The sequence below is a fragment of the Malurus melanocephalus genome, unplaced genomic scaffold, assembly GCF_030028575.1.
Source record: "Malurus melanocephalus ecotype Western Australia unplaced genomic scaffold, MMel_1.1 scaffold_145, whole genome shotgun sequence".
Lineage (NCBI taxonomy): Eukaryota > Metazoa > Chordata > Aves > Passeriformes > Maluridae > Malurus > Malurus melanocephalus.
In genome coordinates, this window is record NW_026623377.1 from 481,069 (window position 1) to 488,752 (window position 7,684).

Genomic DNA, 7,684 nt, shown 5'->3' on the forward strand with positions numbered 1-7,684 from the left:
AAGAAAGGCTCTTAACTACTAACACATTCCTTTACATATAAGTTACTTACTATTTATATTGAAAAGACATTTCCAGCATGTGCTTAATTATAGAAATGTATTTGTTTAGTACCTCCACAATCTTCTGGCTTGACAGTTGACCACATTTGGTTGTCTTTCCCCACCTCCATGTCAGATGCTCACTGGATACAAAGCCTAAGAAACTGGCATAAGTGCATGTTAAGAGGTTTCTATGTGAAGGTTGAATATATTTGTATTCTTCAGATTTAGCAAAAGGAAATGCTTACAGATGCTTGTAATTACTGTGCACTCATATGTCACAGAATACTGGTCTAGTGCCCAAAACTGTAGAACTGAATGAAATGGGAGTTTTGTCATTGACTTCACTAGAAACAGTCTCTTATCAAATCTCTGCAAAGTAGGGCTCCATTATATATACCTCCTTTTTTTTTGTATTTAGCTGAGAATTAAGCTGTCATGTTCATTTAACAGTGACAAGACTGTGTAGAGGCTAGCAGCAATATCTCTTAGGTAACAAAGTTCAAGCATCTGTAATGTCTATGTGCAAAAATAAAAATTTATGGACTATAGTTACTCATGTGGAATTGTGCCTTACTCTGTAAGCAATGCCATTGATTTTCAGAGGGTCTTTTTTCCTAGAAAGTTACCAGACAGCATCAATAAATTGAGCAAAAAAAGCTACCATTCAGCATCAATAATAAATCRAGCAAAAGCTATTTCTGAAGCATAGGTATATATGATGGAAATATTTAAGTTCGTTAACTTAAACCTCATGTCAGTAGTGCGCACCAGGATAAGAATCAGATGCTAATTACTTTCCTTACACTGAAAAAAGCTTTACTCCCCATACGCTCTCAGTGCGTCACATGTGGAGTAAAACATTTCAGTACGAGTAAATAAAATAATGATTTGACCTTTTGCGAACAAGTAGAAGCAAGGTTTTCATGGGTGGAAACAAGCAGCACTTCTGGGTTATATAACTATTTATTTKTTGAGATATAATGAATCTGTGTTAATTCTCAATGGGTTTCTTTGTATTTAAATACTTTCAAAAACTATACATTGACAATGGGTTGAAGATATATATATACATTTGTATACATACATATTATATATATGTCTACAGTATATATATACACACAACTATATATATGTATATACATATATATAAATTATGAAAGCCAAGATATTATGAAGCCTATTTTGTTTTTATCATTTTGTGTTTTGTTGTTGATATTATTATTATTGTTATTATTATTATTTTGCATACTACATGCAGTGCTTTAACCAATGTCTGTTTGGCTAATGTAATTAAAGTTGTTAATTTATATGAGTACATTTCAACTATGTCAATGGTTTCTTAATATTTATTGTGTAGAAGGACTGGTATTTTTTTTATTTACTTTATGTTTAAAGAGGTAACAGTTTGATATGTTCTCATTTGTTTATATTAGAAGTTATTTATTTTCACGGCATTCCGTCTGGTATTTTGATATTTGGAAGGCATGCTACCTATACTTTGTACAGTTAGTAGGCAGTATTCAGCAGCTCCCAGTAGATTTTTARGCCCTATATTAAATAAAAGACCTATCTGAGCTTTTTTATTTTATATCTTTCCTATTGGATTACCAGGACCATTCAGTGCACTTATTGCCTGATACTCTGCCTGAGTGACCAATTTATTCCTACTGTATTCACCCAGGACAGAGGACCAAAACCACCTCTGGTGTAAGTCCAGTGACTTCAGTGAAGTTATACCAGAGATGTATTTGGCTCACAGAGAAAATGCTTGTGCAAATCAATGCAAAGAAAAGGCAGAAAGAAAGAGTCTTTGCATTTGGAATGGGATTTCAGCATGTCAAAAATGTTTGGATCAGCTGTTACTTTATTTTACTTTGTTCTTTTTGTTATTTTGCTCTTTCTTATACAACAGCAGCAACAACACAAGTGAAATAAATAAAGGGAGTTTCACCAAGCCTTGTGTAATTGTCCCTTAATATGTATTCCTTGTTGGGGAATTCATGGGAACTTGGGAAATAACACATGAATGCTTCTTTGGACTGAATAGTGTGATATCTTTCTCTTCAGTATGAATATGTTAATTGGACCTTGGAATTCATGACCCAACAAGTAATGGAATTTTAGGTTGTTCACATCTCCTTGTGAAACACATGAAGTACAAAATCTAAAGTCAACTGCAATGTCCCTTTGCCTGCAGATTGTTAGGTTTTCAACTACTATTCCCTTGAATACCACTATTACCACAACTCCCTTGAATAATCCAGAAATASATGCTTACACAGATAAAAGGAGAATTTTCATTACTGAGAAAAAAAAAATGGAAGGCTGTCAGTTCACATAGGTTAGTTTATAAATAGATTGGTAATCAGATGAAATGATCAAAGAGGCCTGATCACAAACATCTGATCCCTGCTTTGAGTGAGAAATTATCTGAATACCCTCATATTTGAAAGTAGAKTGACTTTGTGAAGTTTTTCACCAGACATTGCATTCCTATTGTGATAAATGGACTTCTGCTACATTCCAGTGAGGTGAGAACTGGGAAACAAGGCTGAAGTTGATCTTTAAAGAGATTATTTGCATGGTGCTCAAGCACAGGCCACAACAGCTATCAGCAGGCCTTTAAATAATTAAGCCTTTCTACAAAAGCTGGAAAACTGAATTGGTTTCCTCTTACCGAAAATATATTTTTTAAAAAATCAGTGCAATCAGTGCTAGAGAAAAACTTTTTTTTGGGTAGAACTAAGATTTAAATATTTTCTTTCTTCTCTTCATTATGATGATTATTTACACAGTTGGACTTAATTTTCTTAAAGGTCTTTCCAGCCTAGATGATTCTATGACTATTATTGCTAGGAAAGAAAAATYCAACTGGATTTGGAAATTGCTCTAAGAGATAAAACCATAAGGGTTACTTGATTCCAACTGCTAGTGTATTAACCTGGTACAACTGCAGCTTACACCTTCAGGTTCAAAACAGAACTATCCTTTCTCTGTCATGACACAGAGTGCTAGTGCAATACAGATTTTTTCCAAGTTAATAAGAAACAAGGGCAGATAACACCAAATTATTTTGAAAAACAGATACATGGATAGTTTCTACCATCCATGAAGTGGCTTCCTTACCTGAGAGGAGTGTCTTCACTGCTGCTTGGGCTATTCAGTCACTGTGTTAGTTTCAGTGCATCAGTGGGCTAAAAGGGTCAAAGTTTTGGTAGTTCTATAGCTGCCCTGGTGATTCATTTCTTACTTAAGTTTGTCTGTCTCCKGGAAATACAAACACAGACTGGTTTTAAGTACTGCCTAGGGGTCAGAGTGACTGTCCTCCCTTATCCTGCTGATAGAAATATGATTGAATCCATGGCTAGCAAATACCTGCTGCCTAGCTTCTGTGACCTCTGGGTGGTTCATGCTTTTAAAAGAGCTGTATCACACAATGTCACCATTTGATCTCATCTCTCCTGTCTACTACTGATTCTCATCAGCTTTGCTAGAATTGCACTGACTGGAAAAACAGTGCAGAAAGTCACTGTCTGCTCAAGAATCCCAAATAATCTCTGCAGAACAGAGTTAAGTGAACAATGAGGCTTACCTTTCCCCTCCCCAACAGACAGTGACTCTGAGTACCCAAAGTGGAAGGGTTGGGAGAAACCTCCACATGACTGAACAGTATCCATGTGTCTTTGTCTCATGAGGGCTGTGAAAGGGAATAGGTTTATTTTGTCTTTGAACAATGGACAGAGGGGGAAATTCAATCCATTCTTGTAAGACCCCACCTAGAGCATTGCGTTCAACTCCGGGGGCTTCAGCATAAGAAGGATGTGGATCTGCTGGGATGAGTCCAGTGGAAGGCCATGAAAATGATCACAGATGGAGCACCTCTACGACAAGGACAGGCTGAGACAGCTGGAGTTGTTCAACCTGGTGAAAAGAAAGTTTCAGGGAGACTTTAGAGCAGCCTTCCAATATATACATGGGGCTACAAGAGAGCTAGAGAAGACTTTTTACAAGGGCCTGTAGTGACAAGACAAGGGGGAATGGATAGATTTTGATCAGATGACAGAAATAAATCCTTCAATGTCAGGATGGTGAGACACTGGCACAGGATGCCCCATCCCTGGAAGTGTTCAAGGCCAGGTCAGATGGGGCTCTGAGAAACCTGGTCTACTGAAAGGTGTTCCTGCCCATGTCAGGGAACTAGATGATCTTCCATGTCTCTTCAAACCAGGCTACTTTACAATTCTATTAATTATTCAATATATCTCACACATACCATTTCTACTGAGAAAATACTGTTTCTGAGAAGACAGAAATGTGTATTGCGTATCAACAGAGTTATGACTTCCAGAATGTCATATAAGAGCACACCAAACCAACATGGCAGCTTTAGTCAAACAAGAACAACTTTCAGATGAAAACTGGCAAGAGATACTCGTAGAGGTCCCTAGAGGGGCTCTTGAGCAGACTGCTCCTGCACAACTTAGACACACAGAAGAATGTCACTTATGACTGAATTAGGATGCAGTTGGCTTGATCTTAATGAAGGCAGATGGGTGTAACAGACCTGGATGGCTTAGCTGAAAGCAAAATCAAGTCTTATTTTCCAAGAAAGGTCACTGAGTATAAAAGAACAGATAGTAATGTGGTAGAAAATGTGCACTTTACTGAGCTACATATGAGAGTGATCAGAGTTTGATGCCTTGGAAAAATGTGAGGATAACTCATTTCTCACAGGTAGAAAAATTCCAGTCATAGAATGCAATTTCACAGGGTCTTTCTACTGAAGGAACCCATTCAAAAGCTTGAATCTTAGTTCTCGGCTGAGTTGTGTGATTTCTTCACTGACACAGCTCTTCCCACACTCATGCCAGCCTCAGAAATGGCACAATGAAGGAAGAAGACACAACAGCACTTTCAGATATCAGACACTCATTGCTTTTACCACCATGAGACCGTACAGAGGCCACAAATCTGTCTGAAATCTGGGCAGACAGATTGGTTAATAAGTGACATATCACACTATTTTTTTTTCTTTCATTCTAGCAGATGACACAGTCCTCAGAAACAATTCCGTCTCTTCTYGGCAATGGCAAACTACCTTAGTATGAATAGGTTCAAATCTGGCATGCTTTCAGATGCATACCTTTTCATGCAAATCCTGCTCCTTTCTCATGCTTTCAGTGGGCAGCCCTATCATTTGCACACAGCGGTTGTGGTGAAATTGTCTCGAGGTCTAAGCTTCAAACTTTGCTCCTCCATTCCTATTTCTATRGCCTAAGAAAGTACCCTCAGGCATAGGAGCTTTATGCCACCCCCACATGTCTGGACAGGAAAAAGAGAGATCAGATAAATAAATTAATTATGTCAACAAATAAGAGACATTCTCTACAAATAGAAACTCCAAGTCCAAACAGGAGCAGTCCAGTACTAAACCTGCCCTGCCAGTGACCCACCCAGGTACTGAGAGAGTCTGATATATCTGAGGAAAATAGAAGGACCACAGAGAGAGGAAATGCAGCAAAAGAAGAAGGTTTTCAATTACTCCCATGCAGTAACAATCACAACAGGTCATGATGCAGAGATTTAAATTTTGCTGCCACAAATGCCTTCTTTATAGAGTATCTAGACAAGGAGAAAAGAAGTAAACTTCTATGCTCAATAATAACCCAACTCAATAATCTATTATCATAGTATTGTTCTGAAAGAGAAATAAGGTAAGTTGTACTTATCCATCTTTCTATCTACCTCTGCTACAGCAGAAAAAGAAACTGCAAAATCCTGTGACWTCAAGAAGCTAAAAAGGGACAGCTGAATATTTCCAAGCAGCTTGCAGACTACTTAAGGATACTGCAGTAGAATCACAGTACTGAAAAAGAGCCCAAAAGTCAGTATGACAGGTCAGTAGAATAAAGTTTTATTTGAGAAAAAAATKGAATAGAAATGTCAGTAAATAATTCTAAAACTTATTAAATAAAATTGGAAAAGAATGAGGGCAGCCTGAAAAATCCAAACCTAAAAATGAGAAAAAAGATCAAATAAGACAAATRACAATAAGGGTCAATATGGCTTGCTATGTGGAAAACCTGTTTCATTTCTATGAAGGAATCAACAAGTTCATGGAAACCACCCCATATATAGTCAGCTTGGATTTTCCAGGAGGAATTTACAAAGACAACCCACTAACTCTTCCTAAAGAAACCAACCCATTATGGAATAAAGACAGCACACACACGAGTAGTAGTTTTATTAAAACAGATGAAAGAAAATGAGAGATGTCATTAGYGTCTGGCTCTGCATTAGGGACAGTGCTATGAGCATGAAAATTTAAAAAAGAGAATGAAAAAGTCTGGTGGCATGGAATTGTTTAAGAATTTCACAAAATAATTGAAGAGCATCTGAATATCAGTGATCATAGAATCATGGAATGGTTCATGTAGGAAAGGTCCTAAAAATCATCTAGCTCCTATCCCCCTGCTATAGATAGGAATGCCATTCTTTAGACCGGGTTACTCAAAGCCCCATCCTACCTGGCCTTGAACACTTGCACAGAAATGAGCTGTCCCTTGGGAAAGGGAGTTGAGCATTATAATGACCAATGCCCATCATCAATAAGAAAATCAAGCTGAACATTTTATTAGGCTGGTTGGTATAGCTGAAAAATGCAGACATGATTTTGGGTATTGAAAAGGAATTGCAGACTTCAGGGTGAAACCTAAACTCTCATTTGGTAGTGTCAGAGCCTAGAAAGAATAATTTCTCATGAGACATCTTGGGGTGCTTGGAGTGTGTGGTAGGGGATGGGTCAGGCTTTGCTCTGGTGAGGTAGTGCCCTACCCCCCATATGCCTCAGCCTCACAGTGTCTGCCAGTCATGGCACATTGTCAGGCAGTCCCAGTTTTGCCTAACACAGTCTCTGAGTGGCTGAAAGGCTGTAAGGAAGCAGGGAAGAAGGCTCAGGATGTGCCAAAGCTTTTAGAAGTCTCACCATGAGGCAAGCACGTTGTTCCTTAACCCTACCTTCATCTTGGAATTTTCGATCCATTACATTTCTGGAATCCAGAAGTTGGTAGCTGTGTATCTTTCTCTCTGTAACTTTCCTGTCTTTCTATTTTTGTCCCTTGCTTCTTCCTCTAACTCTTTTTTCACAGAATGTAACATCAAATGKGTTTAAAGGTTTTTGTATTGAATGGGCTAAGTCTATACTCTAAGTGTTTCATATTGTACTAAATCATTTGTCCAAGTTTCTTGATTTTCCATAGTTTGGCAGTAAACTTTTGTGTGACTTTTACCTCTTGAGAATATCTGAATCTCCTTTGTGTTTACCCAGAGAAAATGAACCTAGGTTTCACCCCTGGATTTGAGTGACTGGGGTGTTATAGTAGGTCAAGACAGCAAACAGGCCTCTCTTTTGCTCAGACTCAGCTTACTCAGACTCTTACCCAGCTTACGCAGACTCTTCACATACAATTTTCTTAGAGGGACAAAGAGAGGGAAGAAAAATAAGACATAAATTTTAGGTCATCATGTTTCTAATTGGAAAAGCTGATTGCTGAGTCTTAGTTGTCACTTTTACCTCACTACAATACCACACTTCCTCTAGTAGAATAACATGGTAGATAAGGTTATAAAAAACACTAATTCT